We start from the raw sequence: 26,599 nt of genomic DNA on the forward strand, positions 1-26,599 counted from the left end.
AGCATGAGAAGGATCTGATTCTCCATGCTGTCTCCTAGATGTTGAAGGTGATGGGCAAGGAACAGAATGAGGCCTCCAGGAGCTAAGGATGAGTCCCAGCTAACCACCAGCAAGAAAACAGAACTTCAGCCACAGGGAAAGGAATTCCACCAGCACCCAAGGAAATGAACAAGGAAAACGATTCTCCCCAAGGCCTACAAAATGGAGCATCATGAGACCATATAGGAAGCCTGGCATGCAGAGCTATAGAGTAGAAAATAATACATTTCTTTTGTGTTAAGTCATTAAAGTTATGAGAATTGGTTACAGCACCAATAGGAAACAAATACAAAGGCCAGGTGAAGATGTGATATCTAGCTAAGTGCCACAGAGTGTAACTAGCTCAATTCTCTGGAGGAAATCTGGTGACAGCGTAAGTCACACCTCAGAGTTTGTATAGCAGGGACCAGAGAACTGGGTTTTACACCACAGCATCGATCAAGCATCACTTAAGGGCTAGGAGATGGAGTAGCTGTAGCGAACCTAATTTTCTAGGTATTCTCACTCTCCCAATACACAGGAAAGCCTCTTGCTGCCTGAGAGCAGCCTTCCAACAAAGAAGAGCAGGTATAGGGAAAGAAGCAGTTAGATCCAGCATGCCAGAAAATGGTGAAGGGACCCAAGGTGGGTGTGAACAGAGTGCTAATTACTGTCTGCTACAACCAACCATCATCATAAATATGCACACTCCAAAACTCTGCTGTTTAAATAATCCTACTGAATTGCTCAAAAGACACAATACAAGATTTGAAAGTGATGAAGCTTGGTCAAAGCCCGACTTTAATTTGTGACCTTGAATGGATTGCCTAGTCTCTTGAGTCTTAGTTTCTTGGGGTGGGAAATATGAATTATTAATGGGCAGCTTTCTTGCCAGGGCTCCATGATGATTCAATAAATGATCAAATGGAAATCATCTTGCACAATGCCTGGTAATTAGCTAAAGTCAATTCTCTACCTCTTTTCTTCTATGACCTTGGGCCTCAGGACTAAACAAACTCTATAGTGCAGAGGAAGAAGAGATCAGCATTGAGTTTTAACCTGGGTCTCAGCATCCTGCATATTTTTCTATTTTCCTTCAGTTTTTGAGAGTGCCAGTTTCCTCCCATCTTTAGAAAAGCCCTCTTTCTTCCCCAAAAAGTCCTCTAGATACTAAGGCTTTCTTCCTTTTTATAGCTAACTATATTAAAACAGGATTCTGCACTCCATGCTCTATCATCTCGCCTTCTATTTACCTTTAAACCGCTAGGGTCGGTCTTTTGCTTCCAAACTCCAGTGTGTTTATTCTTGAAAAGTGCTATACAGTTAGCCAAAGCTACTGTTTCTTGGGCTCAGAATAGCACTTGACAATGTTGGTCATTCGCTTCGGAAATACATTCTTTTTCCCATTTCTGAGCTGCCTCTTTCTCATGCTTTACCCCCAACCCTCCCGCTGTTTCATTTACTCTGCTTTTCTCTGGAATGTTAGACATCCCTCATCTGCAGTCTTCTTTTGAGCTCCCACCTTAAACTCGCAATTTAACGTCAATAATAGTAGCCAATACTGATTGGTATTTACAGTGTGCCGCTTGACTAAGGTCTTCACATGCATCATAAGATAGTTATTATGAATATTCCCGTAATACAAATAAGGAAACCAAGGCTTAAAGAAGTGAGTGAACGTGTCCAGAGTTACACAGCATGTAAGTGGTAGAGCCGGGATTTAATCTAGAAATCTAATTTACACCCACTATTATATTTGACCTCTCCTCCTAATTGCCGCATCCACATGCATGTTTTCAGCTACCAAAAAAATATGTGCTGATGACCGACAAGTCCATATTTCTTGTCTAAAATCTCTGCTGAGCCACAGACCTGTGATCCCTGCAGCCTCCTAGACAGATTCATTTGCATGCACCACAGGCTTTTTTCTGTGTTCCCCAACCCCAAACTCGCATGAATCAGAAAACCGGCCGGTTCTCTTCCTAAGGCAGTAAATGATACCAGTTTCACTGCCCTGTGCCATTCTAGTCTGTCTCATCTCCACATTCAGCCAGTGACCAGATCCTATCAAGCCTAGTACAACAGCTCTGGACCCCTCAGTCAAACCTCAATGATGATAGCCTTGTTTTAAGCCACTGACCTTTCTGCCTGGATTACTACAGTTGACTCCTATCCCATCCATCTGCCTTGTCTCACTACCTCCCCCAGTGCACCCTATTGCCCAGTAAGTTTTTCAGTCCATCAATCTGATCACAGTATGCCTCAACAGTAATTTCCCAAAGAAGATATGTATGCTTACTCTTCTGTGCCATTGCATGTACTCTCTCCTTTGTCTGGGGCTTCTTTCCTTCCCTGAATACCTGGCCAATGCCTACCTATTCTTAAACACTGTATTAGTCCATCCTCAGGCTGCTAATAAAGACATATCCAAGACTGAGTAATTTACAAAGGAAAAAGGTTTAATTGACTCACCATTTCACATGGCTGGGGAGGCCTCACAATTATGTCAGTAGGAAAACAAGGAGCAAAGTCATGTCTTACATGGTAGGAAAATGAGGAGCAAAGTCACTTCTTACATAGCGGCAGGCAATGGGGCTTGTGCAGGGGAAATCCCATTTATAAAGCAATGAGAACTCATGAGACTTATTCATCACCACAAGAACAGTATGGGGAAAACCACCCCCATATTCAATTATCTCCACCTGACCCCACCCTTGACACATGGGAATTATTAAAATTCAAGGTGAGATTTGGGTGGAAACACAACTAAATCATATCACTCACTCACTCAAGTATGACCTTAAGCAGAAGATTTTTCTGTCTTCACACGTCAAGCAAATGCAATCTCTTTCTTCTCCCTCTATAATTCTTTCAATATGCCTTGCCAGAATGACTATCATACTGGATTATGTAATAATTCAGTTTTAATCCACCTCCCCAACTAGACTATGAGCTCCTGGAGAGCAGGAATTAGGTCCCATTCAGTGCAATAGCCTCAACACCTAGCACAGAGTAAGAATATATTAAATATCTGTTGAATGAAAGTTCAAATGAATGGACAAATAAAGAGCACATCATACTGTGGCTCTCTACCCAGACCTTGGGGTTTCCCACAAATCCCTAAAAATGATTTTCAGCCACTTATGTCCAGAAGATGTTGATGCAGATGTTGCTCTTGACACCATATGGCAGTCACAACACAAGCATCAACCAGGAAATACACACCTGTAAACACTTTGGCTGAGAGACACTGTCACAAAGAGAAGGAGACATAGCCATCTATGAGAAATGATTTCTGTGACCCCAGTTACAGTGGCATGTAGCTACTGGAGATATTAATCAAGGCAGTCAGACAACATTGTGCACTTCAAGATTAAATCTGAGAGGATACTGATATGAAGAGAAAATTTACAACTGGGGCAGAGGAATCCACCATCTTCTTAGAAAATTGGAATAAGGATACTTTTTTTTCCAAACATAAGAATTACACAAGGCAAAGAAGGGGGATTCAAACATGCCTCCTCTTCTTAGATTCTATTCAGGTTTTCCTTGGAGAAAAGTCACAAAATAGAAAGGAAAAGAAAAGGAGAGGATAAAGGATTTTTTAATTCTTCTGTTTGCTAACATTGTGGTGGTAGAAATTGCTGCTAGCGACAGTGTTATTACATAGAACATAAAGAATAAAGCACCCTGAAAAGTGTCTATTTATAGAGAAAATACTTGGATACCATTGTGCAGTCTCCTGCTGATGGCAAGAAAATACGCATGGCCTTAGGAAAGAGACCAGGAGAAGACCTGGGATCCAGGACTGACTCTGCCCTAATTAGCTTCCCTAGATACTGTTCCGTGAGATTCCATTTCTTAGTCTGCAAAAGGAGAGGTGGAACAGATAGTCTTTAAGGTCCCTTACAGCTCTAAGTTGTCAAGATTCTCTCTCTTGAATCACTCTTAGAAGCCACAGAGATTACCTGCCACAGTGAAGGCTGGAATCCAGAGGAAGGCAAAGAAATACCTGGATGAGCTAAGCAGTTGTGTCATAGAAGACTCAAGAATGAGATGGGTCAGGAACAGGGGAAAGGACAAATAGTGATCTTGTCATATCTGTTGCCTAACTGCCACTTCCTCCCATTCTAAACTCTTGAGGTGAGACTAGACCATAAGCCTTAAGGAGAAGCTTGGGACATTGGCTGCTGGTGAGTAGCTAGCCAGCTCATCTTTCAAACACACTCACTAAATGAGTTGTTAAATTGAAGCTATCCTCAAAAAAAAAAAAAAAAACAAAAAAAAAGTTAAATTTTCTATTCCTGAGGACAGAAGGGAATCACTCACAGGGGGAAAAAAAAGAGAGAGAGAGAGAGAGCCCAGTTGTGCTACAGTTCTGAGAAAAGGAGAAAGTAAAGTCCTTTCAGGTGACTTCCTCTGGTAACAGATTTGAAAATGCTGCTAAGTAGCAATGGTACAGCAGTACAGATGGAACAGGTTTTAAGGCGGCAAATAGCAAGTTACACTCTTTTAACCATGGATGAAGCCATGTGAAATCACAGCACTACAGGGAACTCGGAGGGACTCCAGAACCTGACAGTTGTAGACTCTAAAAAGAGCAAACAAGCTGTCCTGTTACACCAAGTTCACACATTCTTGGCCCTCTGCACAATGCTCACATAAAAATAAACAGCTCAGAGGCCTTCAGAAAAGGGCCCATCTTTGTCCTCACTCCCAGGGCAGAGTCCGCCGTCAGTGACATGATCTTCTTATTCTGCCTTCCTCTGCGTCTCTGTGTTTATACTTCTATTATGCATGTACACATAATGTAGTTAGCTTTATATTTCTTTCTCCAAAAACTGTCATCCCAATTTTTAACAGATTTTTTGATCATTTAAACAATACATGAAAGGGAAAGACACAAAAATCCTAAGGTTAAAGGTGCATCCTCCCTCCTCGGTGGCATTGTTGGGCCTGCGGTCACAACAGGCTCTTTTGCATACTCAACAGGCTAAGAAACGTATGTCACAGTTTGCCTTTTTGTGCCTCCAGTCAGGATGACAGATTTACTATTTTCTTACTTCATTCTCCCTTCCATGTGCCACAATGGTTTTCCCTAGGAATCCTGTTACTGGTATTTATTATTGTTGTTGACGTGGCTGTGTTTTATCCCTACCTTATTTTGTTATTGCTTGTATTCGGTTTGCAGCAGGAAACATACACCACTCACCCAAGCTGCACTATGTTATTCAATGTCAACATCCCTTTTTCCTGGTACCTCCTGGCTTATTCCCTGACCATCTACCTGGATAAAGAAACTGTTGCTGGCTTGGGCCTTCAATGGTACCTGTGTGCTTCCTGACTTGAGGTGTCTTCTTTTTTTCTTCCCTTCTTTTGATTTCTTTTTTTCTTTTTTTTTTTTTAAAAAGAGTGAGTCTTGCTCTATTGCCCAGGCTGGAGTACAATGGCACCATCTTGGCTCACTGCAACCTCTGCCTCCCAGGTTCAAGTAATTCTCCTGCTTCAGCCTCCAGAGTAGCTGGGATACAGGCACCTGCCATCATGCGCAGCTACCATTTACATTTTTAGTAGAGACGGGGTTTTACCTTGTTGGCCAGGTTGGTATTGAACCCCTGACCTCAAGTGATCCGCCCACCTCGGCCTCCCAAAGTGCTAGGATTACAGGCTTGAGCAACTATGCCCAGCCCCTTGTTTTGATTTCTTGGTCCCAGAACTCTGGACACCAGTCCTTGACCTGACACTGAATCCACAGGTTCTGCCCATTGCCCGTGGGCTCAGTCACTCTAACCTAATGCCTCCCTGCTTCACTCCTAGACATTTTTCACTTGAATGGGGAAACCGTAGCACCCACATATATCAAACGTGAATATAAAGCAAGGAGATTGATTTCACAAGCCTCATACCAAAATTAAGTCTTAAAGCTTTATAGTCATAGTCTACATTTGTCTGTTTATATTCCTATTTGTATATGTATATATAGAGATACTGAATTTAGATTTTTATTTCCTTCCCCTACAACTGTCATTCTATTTTTAACAGATGTTTCACTCTTCAAATACGTTAAGGAAACACAGAATCATGCAGGTAAGTTGCTGCTGCCATAAAACAGGTGGGAACAAAAAGCAGTTATTTTTAAAGTGTAAATTAACATTGACCTTTGGGGTTGGATTTTAGAAAGTAAGCCCAACAGCTAATCAGAAAACCTGCATTCTAGCCTCACATCTGACACAATTGACCTGAAAATCAAGGCCATGGAACAGGAAACTACGCTCTTCATACATTTTTGGTGGGACAATGCTTAACTACAAGGGAATGCCCCCTACTTTAAATTGAGGCTCTTGGGTATTAAATGCTACTATCAGCCCCCAGATGTCTTAGTCTGCAGGCTGCTGTTACAAAAACACCATACACTGGGTTGCTGGTCAACAACAGAAATTTGTTTCTGGCAAATCCTATCCAAGATCAAGATGCTGGCAGACTGAATGTCTGGTGAGAGCCTGTTTTCTGGTTCATTCAAGGTATCTTTTCGCTATGTGTTGACTTGGTATAAGGGGCAAGGCAGTCTTCTGGAGTCTTAATTATAAGGGCATTAATTCCATTTATGAGAGCTTTGTTCTCACGGCCTAATCTCTTCCCAAAAGCTTTACCTCCTAAAGTCCATCACATTGATGGTTAGATTTCAACATATGAATTTTAGGAGGGAACTAACATTTACCATAGCACCAGACATTTCAACGCGCATGTCCCAATGCCCCACTAAGGGAGCTGTACTACTTCCAATTAAAAAACAATGGGTGACTTCATGATTCCACTTAAAAAGGCATTTGTGGAGAACGGCTTAAGGTTCTTATTTTTCATGAAACAGGACAATGAGATTGACAGCATAGTGTACTGATTTCTAAAATATTAGTTAACCTTTTTGAAACATTTTGGGCCTACTTGTTAATGATTTGTGATGGACTGCTAACTGGTTCCCCCAGATCCATTCAATCTCTTTTCCATATGCAATGGCATTTAGGGAGTTTGACAGAACAACAAAATGGAAGAAATCTAAGTCTATCAGTGACGTTGTGCAGGAGAACCACCCTCAGAGCCTGGACCAGCCAGACTAAGACTTCTCAGATGAGTCACTGTATTTTGTGATCCATGTTATAGCAACATTACCTTTACCTCGGCTTAGCCAAGAAGTTAGCAATAACATAGAATAATTATAATAACAATAGCAAGTTATAATAATAATACAGACATTAGTATCTGGAAGCAGGATACTATGTATCAAAGCCTAAAATATGTTTCTAAACTAGTTTAAAAATCAGGTGGTAAGCAGAAGAAACAGACAGTGTCTTCCATACCCCTTGTTATGCCACACTAAAGCACTTGGTAAAATGCCCACCTAAATAACTCAGAAAGCAAACTGTATGCCAAGAAGTCTATTGCTCTAGGAGAAGAAGTGAGGAAAAAAAAAAACAAAACAGAAATTATTCCTTACCACTTTTAACAAGTTACATATTAAAGAGATAAACTCAGGCAAGAATTTGCTAGTTTGATAGAAGACTTAGAAAGAGCTATGGATCTACTAAGTATGACTCTCCTTGCCTGCAGTCAGAAATGTAATTCTCCTGAGAATCCAGAAATTTGCAGTCTCACAGGACTGGAAGTACAATTGGTTGCTCTCCCAAGAATAGCAGAACATAAGCCTATTACCTGGAGCCTCTCTAAATCACCTCTCATAAAGACTTCTTAGCATGAGATGCATATAGTTCAGAAATCAATGAGAGTGTTATCCTATAACCCAAGCATAACTAAGTAATTGAGGGAAAGAATAGGATGAGATGCCAATAAATACAAGAAAATCAGCAAAAATAAGAACTTGGTCTAGAAAAAAATCTTTCTGTAAGGTTATCTGTCAATAGAAATGACTGGAAGCAAATGGATTGAAGGGCCAAGTTTTCCAGGAAATTATACTACCCAAGAAATCACTGCCTGCTTCAGCCAGAAGCAACCACAAAATCTCATCTTCAATACCTATTTTCAATAGAGAAAAGCTCACAGGTAGCATTCTGGCAAAGGATAAAGCTCTGAGCAGAAACAGGGATGGCCAGAAGGGCCAAATACAAACCATACTCCACTGCTGGGGTACAGTCTTTAATAACTCAGGACTGCTACATTTCTAATTCTTCCCTCTTCTGGATGGGAATTTTTCCCATTCAGCTGCAGTTATATTTTAAGCTGGTAATTTGTCAATTGTCTTATGGTGCCGAGATTACACAGAACCTTCCTCTGGACCTGTTGGAGAGAACTATCAGCCTGAATTCCTGAGCTTCCATCTGAGGCCATAATAAATAAGGCCATAATTATCTTCCATGGCATTCAGAAAGAATCCCAAGGGAATTGTATATGGCAAAAAAGCATATACATGGAAATTTAGGGGGCCAGAGTTAGCAAATTACTAGCTGCCCCCAAATACTGCCCTCGCATATTTTTATCAGCATCCAACTAGAAAATTCATTTTCCAGCCTCCAGTAGAATGTGAGAAGCAGCAATGTATGCATTCTGAAACTTCATTGTCACTTTGTTGAAAAGAAATCTTTTGCTCTAGACTTCTCCCCTTTTGATGACATAAAACAGAGCCATGTTAAATGGAATATGGGTCCCTAAAGATTGTCCTTTATGAAACATAGCTGCCCCTACCACCCTGACCTGGACTGGCTAAAGTGTTACCTAAAAAGTAATCTCTATTTTACTCAAACCGTTTTATTTCTAGTTCCCTTTGTTACAGCAGCTTAGCCTTTGCCATAGCTAATATATCATTCACATTTCTGTTCCTTTTCAGGGACTATGAAACTTTCTTGTCTAAGGTAGGGCAATTCCAGGGAGCCATTCCTAGAAATAAAAGAAAGCAATTCACAGAAGACAAGCTAAGAAATTAAGTGGGTGAAAAATCAAACAGATCTATTTTACACCTCAGTGATGACTAATGATAACTATTCTTGTAAAGAGCGCAAATACCTTATTGTCTTGACACTTCCTGTTGTGTCTTATTTCATAGGTCCTGTCTCCTTTCCTTTAATTGCTAAAGTAATACAATCTCATTTAACAAAACAATGTATATTTATCGTACATCTCCTGCATTCCAAGCATACAATCTTTTTCTTAAAGAGAAGAATGAAAGAAGTTGTGCTACTATATTCAACTCCATAGGAGATAGAGGAAGAGAGAATCTCAGATGGAGAACAGGCCAATCCTGGCGAATAGATAAGAAAAGTGAAGACATCTCTGAGATTAACAATCTCTATGGTTTCCAGAAAAGCAAAATGTCAACAGCATGCACCATCTTTAAGCAATTTCTCCATTTTGTTTTCAGCAGGTCTTTTAGACTTTTTGCCCTTCCTCAGCATTTAGAAAGTCAATCAGGAAGAAATTAGAGGGAAATAAATTTGAAATTGACTGAAGACAGGGGTGGATTGGAGTAAATGATATTACATATTTGAAAACTTTATAAAGACATTCCAATCAGGGCATGAAAAATTTTCTAAAGATACATTTTAATTTTTACTAGTGAACACTTCAACTTACAGGTGGATAAGGAACAGTGAACACAAAATTGTTTGATCCAGTAGGTTAACTAGTAGGTAGAAGATAATAGAGAATAAATTGTCAGCAGATGTTGTTGTTGATTCAGAGCCTGAGACTGCCAAATCAGGGTAGGCTGTTGGGATATCATGGAATATAAATGACTCTCGCACTCTGCGTTATTTAATTTCAGTGAGTTTAAACTTTCAACTATTTATTATGATGTGTCCCATGTAGCTGAAAATTCTTTAAGTTTTAAAAGTATTGCTTTCCATGAAAAGAAGTCAGTGTGGTAGATGCCATGGTGCCCATCAAGGTGTCCTCTCCGAGGACTGAACCAGTGATGTGCTGGGGCCAGCTTTTGCTGCCCTGTGAGAGCCAGTTGTGAGCATCTCTTCATAACTATTTTTTAGTGACATCATGATAACAGTTCGAAATCAGCAGTGATAAGAGTATTTATACCATAGAAATTGGTGAACACCACAAATAAAGATTAATTTCTCCTCCCCTTGCCCTCCCTGCTGCAGAGAGCTGATTTGCCAGCACACCACTGCTAGGAGTACTGACAGCTGAAGCTCTCAGCTGACTCAGGTCATATTCCCTTCCCAAGAACATCCTGCAACCAAGACTGGCCTAGGCGGAGAATAAAGAAAGGCCCAGCCTCCTGGCTGCACTTCAGGGCAACTCTGAAGCATCGCTCCAGTCTTTGCTGTGACTGCCTCATAGTTGGACCTCTCACTCTGCTCATTCCTTCTCCTCCTGCTCTTCTGAGTGTCGATCAGAAAGTATTTTTAAACTTTCATTTTAGAATCAGGGGGTTTACGTGCAAGTTTATTACCTGGCCATATTGTGTGATGCTGAGTTTTGGGCTACGAATGATCCCATCACCCAGGAACTGAGCATAGTATTGGGGAATATTTTTCACGTTATTAAATATAAGAAACCTTAGAGGTTTTTAGTTATGAAAAAAAGCATTTGTTTTTATCTGCTTAAGTAATTTTTAAGAGTGATTGGCTTAGTGGTCTTATCCTAAATTCAAAAGAAAATTATGAAAAGAGATCAAACATGATCAAAGGAACCAAAAAGAAACTAATTTTACTGACTTTTTGGATATAGATTTTTTTTTTCCCAACTGCTGTTTTCAATGTTGTTTTGTACAACATTTTAGCCCGTTGCTTACATTTCAGTCATTTCAGTTTAATCTCAGTTATCAGAACACTCTTCGGTTTAAAGTTTCTCTGATATTCCGTTTACATCTCATCTCTGCCTCAGCCGTCCCCCTGCCAAAGCCAGGTCTGTGGCTGCAGAAGCCTGAGTGTGGAGAGCACCTCGAGACCAGCTCTTTCACCCCTGCTCAGCATCTCTAAGTGGATGGGACACGGGAGACTAATTCATCCCTGTACTTTTTCAAAGCTTAACTTCTTTGGGGTTGGAAGTAGATGGGAGGTTAGAGAGAAAGGAAGGGGGAAAGTTTTTTCAAAAACTGTCTTGACTGTAGTCTCTTACTTGGTTGTCAATGCTTTCCTGACTAACCTTGAATGGTTGTCTCTGCCCTCTGAATTCCAGAAGTCCAAGAGCTGACTCTTTTAGGAGTTGCTCTTTAGAGTTTATCAGGAAGCCCTGGGGAGTCCTCCCACATCTCAATTCTCTGACAAAAGAAGGTAGCTCTGGCTCCAAACCTCCCAAAGTCCTCAGTTCTTGACTCACCCGAAGGACACGGTGGATGGGGTAGAAACTGACAGATGCCCAGCTATCCCATGAGGAGAAGATAGTCCATCTGCAGCCTGAAATACTTCTGTAAAAACCTTCTTGTAAACCCAGGAAGCTTCTTTCTCAATGTGGCCTCAATTCTCCTTCATATAGTCTGAGATGGGGAGCAAGAAAGAGCTGGAGTGCAGGTTGGGGTTCATAAGCTAACATATTCCAGATGAAGTTTTCTAACTCCAATTGTTACCAACTCTTGGAAGTCCTTTCTTCAAATCTGGGGGTACTTAATGCCTCTTTGTTCTAACCTAAGAGTGCTAATCACCTATATTAAGTCAGGAGGAAAATCTCAGTAACTTTATAATTTTTAACTGGCACTTAAAACTAGTTCAAAAAACCTGAAAAACATTTTGCCATTATCCAGTTAGCCTAAACTGTATGATGAGGCAATATAGACTTCCTGAATTTGGTACTTGAATTTCCAAAGTGCTTGTTGCATGAATTAAATGTAAGAGAAAATTGCTGCTTCATCTCTTCTCTTTATATTTGTAGATTCAGTAGAGTATAATAGAAAATGTGATGATGAGCACATAACTAACACATTATTGGTTTGGTCGAGCCTCCTAGTCTAGTGCATGGCTTGAAATTTTCTGTAAATATTCTGTTTCAATCGTACACATTAAATCCTGCTTTAGATAAGATTCAGCACAATATCAGGTTTTATCTCATAACTAGATGCCCTCATTAATTTGCTTTTGTAGTGTTTGAAAATAACACTCTATCATACGTAGTTTGCTTCATACAATTTTCCTAAACAACAAATTGAATCCTTAAGGGAATGTCTGTGAGAAGTCTTAAAAAAAAATGAAAGAAAAAACAGTATCGACCCTGTTTGTTAGCAACCACAACCTTGGTCCTCAAAAACATCAACTTAAGAAGAAAAAAAAAAGCACCATTGCCAATACAGTCTGGGCTCCCTTAATTTCATGCACTGTGACTTCAACAATTTCTCCATTTCTCATCTTATTTCTATAAAAGTAGCTTCATTTAAAAGCAGGGAAACCACATTTCATGCTCTTCAGTTTCATTAAAGTTATACAAAAGGAGCCTACCAAAAGAAGCCTCTCCTAATTAAACAGTTGTAGCAGATGAAAATGTTGAAATGATGACTCTGAAAGGAAGCTGACACTATATATTCCCCAGAATTTTTTATCATGACATGAAAAAAGGAACTGAAAAATTAAGATCTGAATCCCAGGATGAAGTGTCACATATGTCATTATAAAAAGAAATGAGGTATAGCCCACTGACTTCTTAAAGTGGTACAGGTGATGTGACTTGAGAGGACCTGAGAACAAAGGGATTTCCTCTAATCCTTCATTAGGGTCGGCTCCTCTGTGGTTCCCAGTCGGGGGCTGGCCACACTGTAGTTATGTTGGTGTATGATTTTATGCATCCTTGTAAACTAATGGCAATGGCTGGTTGACTCAGATGCCTTGGACTCCCAGGAGAGTGCTTTCATCATAATTCAGCCCAGGTTATTGAGTGTGCTGGTTAATGGGCACTTGAGATAAAGTGTTACCAAGAATAAGAGGGAGTAAAACTTAATGTGTTATTCCTCCACTCCAGGACCAGCAAAATAAGCTTGCTTGATTGACAGTCTCCTTTTTCAAAGTGGAAAGAGTAATGACATGCTTCTCAGAGGCTTAGGAAGGCGACTGCATTCTAGATGGCTTCTGTCTCAACTCTGTAGGCATGCAGAGCCAGATTTATCAAGCGAATACCGTTTAGTCTGCTCTTGGTAGTTATTTTTTAAGTGAGCTTCATTCTTATGGCTCAGATTCTCAATGACTTAATAAGGTCTAATAAACAGCTTGGAAATCTGTAGCTTTCACATGAAGTTTTATGTTAATATACTTGTTGCCTAATTAATCACTGCCTTTGTCTCCGCCTTGTATAATTTGCAGGATATTGCTAAAATGTGCTTTTTATCCCCCAATTCTATTAGACTCAAGCACTAGTTAGTATTTTAATTAGGTATATTTTTTATTTCTGATTTTTTTGATTCTTAAAAGGTTTTGACAGTTGAGCTCATAAAGGCATAAAAGATTGATTATAATTCTTCAGATTATTTCAACATTCCTCATGTTTTGTAGTGCATTGGGGTACCTTATGTAAGGGAGAAGGGGGCATTCGAATTAAGACTTTATAAACTTATGTTTGCATATGTGTATAGGTACAGAAAGATGAGGGAGACAGAAAAACATGTATGTGTATCTCTATATATATGCATATATATTGACCATTTTTTGACAAGTAACAATAAAATGTCCTGTTAACAAAAACTGTATATTACTACAATTTTCCAATAGTTGAGAGCAAATACTCTAAGGAAGAAGTATTGCATGAGTAAGCCACATTCCCTGAATATTGGTGAACAAGTTTGGGATAGTATGACTTAGGCACACACGCTTCCCCAGAAAACAAAGGAAGAGAGAAATGGGGGTAATGCTTTTTAGAAGTTTACTCTATGCAGAATTCTGCTTATCACACTTTGAAAACAGCTTTTAAGTAATGATATTTTCCACATTTTACAGATGAAAAAGCTGAGGCTTAAAGGTACCAAGTTACCCCAAAGAAGAGGGATGATGGAGTTAATCGTCTAAACCAGGACACTTGTGCGCATGAAAGGAGGTACTCACTACACAGGATGCTAGATCGAATGGAAGGTTTGAAAAGGGGTTGTCCTGGGCAAACCAGAACAATATGTGTCGTCCTGCCCCAAAACGTGGCTCAGCTAGGATTCAAACCTGAGCAGATTGGCTCTGAGCCTGGAACCTTAAACACTAAGCTATACTTAGTAGTTAACTTCCTTCCTCGAGTTGAAAAAGAAAAGGAATAATGTGCTTAGCAAGCACTCTGGTCTATTGTGTGTAAGTAGCCAAATACAGATCAAAGAAGAAGGTTGCACTGACACATGTAAACAACTAATTAACTAGGACTAGTATCTTGCTGAGAGAGTGGGGTTCTAAAATCAGCAAGTAATGTGAAAATTGAGTAGACTCAAACTGTACTTTAAAAGCCTCACAAGCACCAACTCCATAAGAAACAACAGGAGAACTGATTCCAGCTGTGGAAACAACAGATCCCTATGTAGTGTGTCTTGCTCTCTCTTTTTATCTCTCTCTCCCTTCTGAAGATCTGCAGTTGGATTCTGGTGAGTTTAAAGGAGCATAGCATGCAATGTCATTGAATAGCTCTGAAAAGAATAAAATTTGTGTTCTGGAAATATCAAAGAAAAATGGTAAAGAAAAACCAACAGAGAAATAGTTTAGAGGCACTTATATAGAGGAATTTCATTTGAAATGAATACATGAATAATAATAATAATGTGCAGAAATGGGGGTTAGGACATACTAGTCCAAGACTACAGTGTAAGAAAAGACACCAGACTCTTGAAAATATTCATGCTTGGAATATCAGATTCATAGAATGTAGTTAAATAATAGGATTGTGAAGAACCTTGAAGGTCAGCTCAAGGAGTTTGGTTCTCATTCTCTGATTGGTGTTTGCTGACCTTTGGTGTGAATCAGATTTACTCATGAAGCTTTTCTTATGAAGGCATTATCCAGTATTACAAAGCCAGCTGCAAAGGAACAAAAGCGCCGCAGTTAGAAGCTCCTCCTGAGGCCCGAGATGGATTTGACATTGAGATGTGGACTTTTCACTTTTATGCATTCCCTTTGGTGCCATGATTTTTGTTGTTGTTGAGACATGGCCTTGCTCTGTGCCCCAGGCAGATATGCAATGGCACAATCTTAGCTCACTGCAGCCTCCGCCTTCCGGGACTCAAGCGATACTCCTGCCTCAGCTGCCCAACTAGCTGGGACTACAGGGGTGCACCACCACAACCAGCTAATTTTTGTATTTCTCGTAGACAGGGCATTTTGCCATGTTGCTCATATTGGTCTCAAACTTTTGGGTTCAAGCAATCCTCCTGCCTTAGCCTCCCAAAGTGCTGGAATTACAGGCTTGAGCCACTGCATCCAGCTGGGATTTTTTGAGTGGGAGACGGAAAAATTATTGATAGCAACAGGAGGCAGAGAAATTCTAGGCAGACTGGGATGGGTCTCTGGCAAAATCCAACATTTGACTCAAAAAGCCTGAAACTCATGGCCCAAAGTGAGAACTTCCATCCCTGTGTGCCCACTCTCTCCTGACTGGTTCTGTCTGAATAATGCATTTTCCAAAAGACATCTTTACCTTTTCCAAAACTATCTACGGTCTGCCTGCCCCCATCCTGTGCCTATAAAAGCCCCAGACTCAGAGCCAACAGAGAGGAGAAGTGGCTGAATGGTGGAAAGAAGGGGCTGGACATAGGGGAGAGGTGACTGACTTCAGACACAGCAGCTGGACAAAGCAGTTTGACTTCAGAAGAGAGAGGGAGAGAGGCCGCTTGACTTCAGGGGAAAGTGACTTTCCCTTCCCATCCCTTTTCCAGCTCCTCCCTTTCTACTGAGAGCTGCTTTCATCACTCAATAAAATTATTGGCATTTACTATCCTTCAATTCTGCCACATGGCCTCATTCTTCTTGGGCACAGGACATGAATTCAGGATGCACCAGGTGTAGGTACCCAAAAAGGCTGTCACATTGGACCTTTGCCCTTGCTGGCAGAAGGTCAGTGTGATGAGACAAAGGGCCTGCTGAGCTGATAACACACTGCTGTCTGTGAACTGCGGAACTAAGAGACCATTGCAACATGCCGTCTGAGGCCTTGGGACACAGGCACCCCACCTGCTACCCCAGGGCCCCGCACAGAGATTGCTCCTGCTGGTGCCAAAGCATCTGGTTCCTGCGCTTGCTCTCTCTGGTTCCTGCACTCGTTCACTCACACACTCCCGTGAGGGGTTGAGCAGGGTGGGCTGAGCAAATGAGGCACCCTTGTCACAAGTCCCACAAAGGGGTCAAGAAAATATCCCACATTATTATCATGCACAGGTAATTCTTTATAATTAAAAAACTATGTAAATATACATAATCTATCTGCTCAGTTCCCATATTAGGAGTAGCTGTCTAGGGTAAAACATGAGCACCTGGATATTTAAAATGCTCCAAAGCTGAGTCTCACAGGTATGGAAGCCAGGATCAATTGCTATCAGCAATGCTGAGCTACTACAAGTTTTTGTAATCTTATCTATGTTTTTTTCCTGACAGTTTTCTGGAAAGAAAAAAAAGTTGAGGCCTGGCGAATATTTAGAAAAATTCTGCAGTAATTTAAGGACCAGTGGCATGAGCAGAAAAAGGATAAATCTCTGATACTTAGTGTCAAATGGAAAGCTAAGATTACCAAAAGATTACTGGCAACATTAGATGCCATTCTCTGTTACATAAGCTTGCTGGAATAGCTTCATATAGTTTGAATAACAAAAGAAACTGATGAAATAAAAATTATAAAAGCAAGCGAGGTGAAAAATTCTACAAGCAAGACAACATGTTGCTATACTCCAATATATGTGTCTCAGTAGTCAATACATCTGACTTCAAATCTAGCTTTGACATTTATTGTCTAATCCTGGACCTGAACTGAAGACACTCTAAGTATCAGATTGTCATCTGGAAAATGAGAGTTGTACCTGTCACTGACACCAGTAACCTTTTTTTTGTTTTTTGTTTTTTGTTTTTTTTAACAGCTGTACACTTTTGGGTCCTAGGGTAATTGAAACATAGGAGAAATCTATGACCCAGAATTTAGAAAATGTTAAATGTTATAGTCATAAATATTAACTATATGTAAGCAGTTCATTGGAAACTTCCACCTGTCTCAAACAAGGGACAATCTGACCTAGACATATGAAGGGACTCACTGGAAAATCAATGGTTTCTATCTCAAGATCAAGTTTTCCACTCCAGATATATCAATTGGAATCATCTTCTCCACAGCAAGAAACATCTCAACCAAATGTATGATGTTTACTTCCCAGTGAGGTATTTTCTCTGCTTGCAGCCAGCTTGCCACCAATATATGACTCTCAGCCAGTGCCCTTTTTCTCACAGTTTTCACTATCACTTAATGAAAGAAAGTTAAGTGTGATGGATATATCTATTTCCTACTCATTCCATGGACAGATGTTTCCTGCAGGATAGCACAGCAATCTAGAGCTAGCCTACTTTCCACAGACTGAAACCCACTCAAGACTTTCTTTACATTTTGGTTACCTGATTCTTATGACTCCCAAAGACACCAACCTTACAAGATTACTATAAAAATCAAAAAGAAAATGGATATAAAACATCCAGCACACAGTTGGCACCAAACAAATGTCATTTGTTAGTTTAGGGTTCAAATCTTGGTGACACTTACAAACTATAGGGCAAGCTTCTTTGTCTGTAACCCACACAAATAATACCTTGAAGAGTTGTTGTAAGGATTAAGTAATAAAATAGGATAGCATATATGAGCATTCTACTCACTTATAATGGCTTCTCTTATTTTTACTCCTTCAAAAAAGCATAATGCCATGGAATTCTGGAAGGAATACAAAGGAGGTAAACATCTGGTTCCTAGAGCAACTGGTTCCAGGGCAGGCTCTGGGGTCAGACTGTCTGAGTTCAAACCACAGCCCTCCCAGCTCTGTAACTTTAGGCAAGTTGTTCAATTCCTCTATGCTTTAATTTCCTCATCTGTAAAAAGGGTAAACAATATTATCTACCTCATACATTTAGTTGTAGGATTAAACCAGTTGATACATACAAAGTGCTTAGAACAGGATTCAGCACTCAATAACTGTGCAATAAATGTTATCTAGTATTATTATTTATTTGGCAATTCTCCTTTAGACTTTAAACCACAGCAAAAACAATTAGTGGTGTACATAGTCACTACAGGGGAGATGTTATCTGTGCTTTTCTCAATTGTTGTGGGTGGAATCACTGTCAGCTGTAGCATTCCTAGGTTCATCTGCTTTCATACCTCCCGAATGTTATATGAAAATAAAAACTAACTAGGGAGGATCCAAGATGGCCAAATAGCAACAGCTCCAGAGTGCAGTTCCCAGCAAGAACAATGCAGGGAGTGACTGCCCACCACATTTCCAAACAAATTTTCACTGCCTACAGACAAGGAGATTCCTGGGCTGAAAAGCACCAAGAGTTTTCAGCACGGCGGTTTCAGCCGGTCCAGAGTCAGCACACAGAGACACACACAAATCTGGGCGACACTTTCAACTGGCGCCTGGAATGCCTGCAAGACAGAGCCGCCCATTCAACTGAAAGGGAGGTGGCTGAGACAGGGAGCCAGGCAATCTGGCTTGGCAGGTACCATCCGCACAAAACAAGCAATCTGAAATGCTCTAGATTGAGTTTCCCAGCAAGTGCAGCTGGACCCAGGATGCTCCAGCTCAGTGGGGGGAAGGGTGACCACCAGTAATGAGCCAGTTCACACAGCAGCTGGGCAGAGCCTGCGGCAGCTCAGCAACACCTCTGCTGCCACACTGTGACTAGACTACTCCGTGCAGGGCAGGGCTTCTATGAATAAAGGCAGCAGCATGACAGGAACTTATATATAAAGCCAACCTTCCTAGGGCAGAGCACCAGGGAAAAGAGGCAGTTATGATTTCCACTGCAGCAGACTAAAAGTACCTTCCCAGCATCTCTGCACAGAACAACAGAGCTCACAGCACAGCACTTGAGCTTCTATAAGGGACAGGCTGTCTCCTCAAGCAACTCCCTCAACCCCACATACCAAAAGAGACACATTATAAAGGAGAGCTCAGGGTGATATCTGGCAGGTACACTTCTGGGATGAAGATAACAAAAGAAGAAACTGACAGCAAGCCTTACTGTTCTGCATCACCCATGGGTGATCCCCAGGCAAGCAGGGTCTGGAGTGGACCTCCAGTGGTCCTGCAGCAAAGGGGCCTGACTGTTAGAAAGAAAACTAAGAAAGAGAAATAACTTCATCATCAAAAAAAGGACGTTCACTCAGAGACCCCATCTGAAAGTCACCAACTACAAAGACCACAGGTAGGTAAATCCACAAAGATGGGAAGAAACCAGTGCAAAAAGGATGAAAACACCAAAAACCAGAACATCTCTTCTCCTCCAAAGGATCACAACTCCTCACCAGCTAAGGATCAAAGATGGATGGAGAATAATCTGATGAATTGACAGAAACAGGCTTCAGAAGGTGGGTAATAACAAACTTATCAGAGCTAAAAGAACGTGTGCTAACACAATGCAGAGGAACTAAGAACCTAGAAAAAAGGTTCGATGAAATGCTAACTAGAATAAACAGCTTAGAGAAGAATATAAATGACTTGGTGGAGCTGAAAAACACAGTACGAGAACTTTGTGAATCATACACAAGTTTGAAATAGCCAAATTGACCAAGCAGAAGAAAGGATATCAGAGACGGAAGATCAACTCAATGAAATAAAATGAGAAGGAAAGAATAGAGAAAAAAGAGTGAAAAGAAATGAACAAAGCCTCCTAGAAATGTGGGATTATGTGAAAAGACCTAATCTACGTTTAATAGATGTACCTGAATGTGACAGAGAGAATGAATCCAAGCTGGAAAACACTCTTCAGGATATGATCCAGGAGAACTTCCCCAACCTGGCAGGCCAGGTCATCATTCAAGTCCAGGAAATACAGAAAACACCACACAGATATTCCTTAAGAAGAGCAACCCCAAGGCACATAATTGTGAGATTCACAAGGGTTGAAATGAAGGAAAAAATTCTAAGGGCTGCCAGAGAAAAAGGTCAGGTTACCCACAAAGGGAAGCCCATCAGACTCATAGCAGATCTCTCTGCAGAAAGCCCACAAGTCAGAAGACAGTGCAGGCCAACATTCAACATCCTTAAAGAAAAGAACTTTCAACCTAGAATTTAATATCCAGCCAAACTAAGCTTCATAAGTGAAGGAGAAATAAAATCCTTTATGGACAAGCAATTGCTGAGAGATTTCGTCTCCACCAGGCCTGCTTTATAAGAGCTCCTGAAAGAAGCACTAAACAAGGAAAGGAACAACCAGTATGAGTCACTCCAAAAATGTATCAAATGGTAAAGACCATCAACACAATGAAGAAACTGCATCAACTGACCGGCAAAACATGCAGCTAGCATTAAAATATAAAAATGACAGGATCAAATTCCCACATAACAATATTAACTTTAAATGTAAATGGACTAAATGCCCCAATCAAAGGACACAGACTGGCAAATTTGATAAAAAGTCAAGACCCTTAGGTGTGCTGTATTGAGGAAATCCATCTCACATGCAAGGACTCAAACAGACTAAAAATAAAAGGATGGAGGAAGATTTATCAAGCAAATGGAGAGCAAAAAAAAGGCAGGAGTTGCAATGCTAGTTTCTGATAAGCTGGACTTTAAAACAACAAAGATCAAAAGAAGTAAAGAAGGATATTACATAATGGTAAAAGGATCAATGCATCAAGAAGAGCTAAGAATCCTAAATATATACACATCCAATACAGGAGCACCCAGGTACATGAAGCAAGTTCTTAAGAAGCTACAAAGAGACTTAGGCTCCCACACAATTATAGTGGGAGATTTTAACACTCCACTGTAAACATTAGATCAATGAGACAGAAAATTAACAAGGATATCCAGGACTCGAACTCAGATCTAACCAAGCGGACCTAATAGACATGGGCAGAAATCTCCACCCCAAAGACACAGAATATACATTCTTCTCAGCACCGCATGGCACCTACTGTAAAATTGACCACATAATTGGAAGTAAATCACTCCTTAGCAAATGCAAAAGAATGGAAATCATAACAAACAGTCTCTCAGACCACAGTGTAATCAAATTAGAATTCAGGATTAAGAAACAACTCAGAACTGAACAGCTTCATGGAGACTGAACAACTGGCCCCTGAATATTGACTGGATAAACAATGAAATGAAGGCAGAAATAAAGATGTTCTTTGAAACGAACGAGAATGAAGACACACATACCAGAATATCTGGGGCACATTTAAAGCAGTGTCTAGAGGGAAATTTATAGCAATAAATGTCCATATGCAAAGCAAGAAAAGATCTAAAATCAGCACCATGTTATCAAAATTGAACGAGCTAGAGGAGCAAGATAAAAAAAAAACCCAAAAGCTAGCAGAAGACGAGAAATAACTAAGATCAGCACAGAACTAAAGGAGATAGAGAAACAAAAAACCCTTCAAAAAAATCAATAAATCCAGGAGCTGGTGTTTTGAAAATATCAACAAAATAGACTGCTAGCCAGATTAATAAAAAAGAAAAGGGAGAAGAATCAAATAAATGAAATAAAAAACACTAAAGGGGCTATCACCACTGATTCCACAGAAATACAAACTACCAACAGAAACTACTACAAACAACTCTATGCACATAAACCAGTAAACCTGGAAGAAATGGATAAATTCCTGGACACTTGCACCCTCCCAAGCCTAAACCAGGAAGAGGTTGAAACCTTGAACAGACCAATAACAAGGGCTGAAGTTGAGGCAGCAACAAATAGCCTACCCACTGAAAAAAGTCCAGGTCCACATGGGTTCACAGCTGAATTCTACCAGATATACAAAGAGAAGCTGGTACCATTCCTTCTGAAACTATTCCAACAATCCAAAAAGAGGGAATCCTTCCTGAATCATTTTATGAGACCAACATCATTCTGATACCAAAACCCGGCAGAGACTCAACAAAAAGAGAAAACTTCAGGGCAATATCCATGATGAACACAGATGCAAAAATCTTCAATAAAATACTGGCAAACCGATTGCAACAGCACATCAAAAAGCTTATCCGTCACAATAAAGTAGGCTTCATTCCAGGGATGTAAGGCTGGTTCAACATACGCAAGTCTATAAACATTATCCACCACATAAACAGAACCAAAGACAAAAACCACATAATTATCTCAATAGACGCAGAGAAGGCCTTCAACAAAATTTAACAGCCTTCATGCTAAAAACTCTCAATAAACTAGGTACCGAAGGAACATATCTCAAACCAATATAAGCTATTTACGACAAGCCTACAGCCAATATCATACTTCATGGGCAAAACTGGAAGCATTCCCTTTGAAATCCAACACTAGACAAGGATGCTCTTTCTCACCACTCGTATTCAATATAGTATTGGAAGTTCTAGCCAGAGCAATTAGAAAAAAAATAATAATAATGGGTATTCAATTAGGAAAAGAGGAAGCCAAATTGTCTCTATTTGCAGATGACATGATTGTATATTTAGAAGACCATATCATCTCAGCCCAAAATCTCCTGAAACTGATAAGCAACTTCGGCAAGTCTCAGGATACACAATCAGTGTGCAGAAATCACAAGCATTCCCATACATCAGTAACAGACTAACAGAGAGCCAAATCATGAGCAAACTCGCATTCACAGTTGCTACAAAGAGAATAAAATACCTAGGAATACAACTAACAAAGGATATAAAGGACCTCTTCAAGGAGAACTACAAACCACTGCTCAAGGAAGTAAGAGAGGGCACAAACAGATGGAAAAACATTCCATGCTCATGGTTAGGAAGAATGAATGTTGTGAAAATGGCCATATTGCCCAAAGTAATTTATAGATTCAATACTACCCCCATCAAGCTACCAATAACCTTCTTCACAGAACCACATAAACTTCATATGGAACCAAAAGAGAGCCCACATAGCCAAGACAATCCTAAGCAAAGAGAACAAAGCCAGAGGATTCACACTACCTGATTTCAAACTATACTACAAGGCTACAGTACTCAAAACAGCATGAGTACTGTATTTGTCTAGGTTTTCTTCTAGGATTTATCTGGAAGGTACCAAAACAGAGATATAGACCAATGGAACAGAATAGAGGCCCTAGAGGCAATGCCACACATCTACAACCATCCAATATTTGACGAACCTGACAAAAACAAGCAATGGGGAAACGATTCCGTTTAATAAATGGTCTTGTGAAAACTCGCTAGCAATGTGCAGAAAACAGAAACTGGACCCCTTCCTGAAACCTTACAATAAAATTAACTCCAGATGGATTAAAGGCTTAAATATAAAGCCTTATACCATAAAAATCCTAGAATAAAACCTAGACAATACCATTCAGGACATAAGCATCAGCAAGGACTTCATGACTAAAACACCAGAAGCATTGGCAACAAAAGCCAAAATAGACAAATGGGACCTAAGTAAACCCCAGAGTTTCTGCACAACAAAAGAAGCAATTATTAGAGTGAACCAGCAACCAACAGAATGGGAAAAAATTTTTGCAATCTACCCATCTGACAAAGGGCTAATACCTAGAATCTACAAAGAACTAAAACAGATTTACAAGAATAAAACAAAAACATCCAAACGTGGGAGGAGGATATGAACAGACACTTTTCAAAAGAATACATATATGAGGCCAAGAAACATATGAAAAAATGCTCATCACCACTGATTATTAGAGAAATGCAAATCAAAACCACATTGAGATACCACCTCATGCCAGTTAGAATGACGATCATTAAAAAATCTGGAGACAACAGATGCTGGAGAGGATGTGGAGAAATAGGAACACTTTTACACTGTTGGTGGGAGTGTAAATTAGTTCAATCATTGTGGAAGATAGTGTGGCACTTCCTCAAGGACCTAGAAATAGAAATTCCATTTGACCCAGCAGTCCCATTACTGGGTATATATCCAAAGGATTACAAATCATTCTATTATAAAGACACATGCACACATATGTTCACAGCAGCACTGTTTACAATAGCAGAGACCTGGAACCAACCCAAATGCCCATCGACAATAGACTGGACAAGGAAAATGTGACACATATACACTATGGAATACTATGCAGCCATAAAAAATGATGAGTTTATGTCCTCTGTGGGGACATAGATGAATCTAGAAACCACAGTTCTCAGCAAACTGACACAAGAACAAAAAATCAAACACCTCATGTCCTCACTCATAGGCAGGTGTTGAACAATGAGAACACATGGACACACGGAGGGGAGCATCACACACTGGGGTTTGTTGGTGGGGGGCAAGGGACGGACAGCATGGGGGTGGGGAGGTCAGGGAGGGATAACATGGGGAGAAATGCCACATGTAGGTGACGGGGGGATGGAGGCAGCAAATCAAATTGCCATGTGTATACCTATGCAACAATCCTGCATGATCTGCACATGTACCCCAGAATCTAAAGTACAATAAAAATAAATAAATAAAAACTAATTTTGCTATCATGAAAAGGATACTTAGTGGCACTGACTTTGAAAATTTGCTATAATCATGCAAGCTACTTTTAGCTGTTAATAGAGAAATAAGTTTTAAAACTAATAACTTTAAGCAAACATTATTGCTAAATAACTGGTTATATACTGCCCCAAGAAAAGTTTCAAAAATTTGATATGGAGAACACAACCCAAACTCTGTGTGTGTGTGCGTGTGTGTGTGTGTGTGTGCACGCGCACACACATCCTCACTCAAGCACGCACATGCACATAGATACACATACATTATTTGCCTTTGTGTCTCCAGAAAAGATGGAAATGGTCTGAAATCAAGCAAAACAGATGGCTGAGTGGGCCTGTGAATCGCCTGTATCTCAAGGAAGTTAAGAAGTCACTGCATCCGTTTTTAAGGAAAAATATGTAAGTTTTTAGAAAGTTTTTACACTGTCTTGTCTATCTCTATGCAGCTTAGAATATGCACTTTTGAGGTTATTAAAGAGTAGGACTCTGAGGAAAACTTCAAATCTGAGTGAAATAGTGCAAGAGCTTCTGTTCTGGATACTCTTCCTTATAAACCAGAAATATATTGGCACTCTAACATAATTGGATGCAGATGTGCTCTGCATTACTCTCTCGTTATGTTTCTGAAAGAGTTTTATAAAAGTTGAAGAAAAATAATTTTGTGCTCACCAGAAGTGCTCAGTGTTCTTAAAGGAATTTTATGTTTAAGCGTTTCATAAAGCAATGAGTCCTCTGCGAACATTCTGATCCTATTAGTGTAAATAATCACTATTTTTTACAAGATGCACTGCCCTGTGCGTGTGTCAGAAAGATTCTTCCATACGGGCAGCACGTTGGCACCACCAGCCTCATCTCCCTCATCCCTCCTGCCTCCTCACCTCCTCACCTCCCTACACACAAACACCAGATGAGTCTCCCTGACATGTTATTTTACAAAGATTTCTAACTGGCGATGAGGGCCTTTTATAAGCTTACCCCATGACTGTAAGAGCTTTGAAAGTGCTTGGTCATCTAGCTTGATCTTTCACTCCTTAGATCTTTTCTGCATGGAATTTTGGCATCCCTATCAATTCTGATCTTTGTCCCCTACGTTTTTTGTGTTCTAGCCCATACTTTTTCTTTGAAGTTTTCTCTGACACACATCACCTGCCTCATGCCTTACCCCAACACACACACAGCAATTTTCCCATGGTGTTCTATGGTCCCTCATTTGGATTCCCTTAAATTCTTTCTCACAGACAAAGTATATGTACACAAGTCTCAACTGCCCATCCACTTTCAGGACTTTCTGAGGGTAGTAATTTATAGTCTTCCATTGTGCTCGCCCAGCATCTGACATCAAGCCTGTACTCACTGTTCTGTGAGGATGGGTTTAATGTCAGACACACACACTACACACAGCACTGCCCTGAATGCCACCGAAAATATGAATAATACCCAGCCTTTACCTCAAGTATAATCTGCTAGAGAGAAACAGAAGACTCCAGTCAATACATAAGACAGACGACAAAAAGGACAATAAGGAAGACAAACAATGGGAGAGGGCAGGAGACCAGATGGCTTGCAGCTATCAAGATGAAAAAATATGTCATGGAAAAGGTGGCTTTTGACCTGAACCTGAGAGGGGGTTAGAATTTCAATGGGCAGTAAATGAAGCTACTCAAGAAGCAAAGAGCCAACTGAGCACAGATCTCTGGGTAAATATCCCCATTTTGAAGGAAACTGAGCTATGAGCAGTAATAAGTAGACAGTGGAAACCTCACACTGGTTAGTGTAGGTCATGTTTTAAGGACTTCAAGCCTTGCTGAGAATGTACAAAAAGGTAAATCATAATCCTCTATATTCTCCACTTTGCAACCTAGCAGGGATCAAGAAGAGATTTCTGTTTTTACTGGTAACACCGGATTGTTCACACTGGAATTACACAGTGGCCAAAATCCTAAATTAATCGAAAAGCAAAGCCTGCATTAACCAAACTTAGGAGCTTGCATGGTTACTCCTCAAAGCCATAAATCAGAACAAATCAGCACAGAGGTAACTGGGCTTTCTACC

The sequence above is a fragment of the Sapajus apella genome, unplaced genomic scaffold, assembly GCF_009761245.1.
Source record: "Sapajus apella isolate SASKATOON/1434 unplaced genomic scaffold, GSC_monkey_1.0 scaffold27, whole genome shotgun sequence".
In the NCBI taxonomy this organism is placed as follows: Eukaryota; Metazoa; Chordata; class Mammalia; order Primates; family Cebidae; genus Sapajus; species Sapajus apella.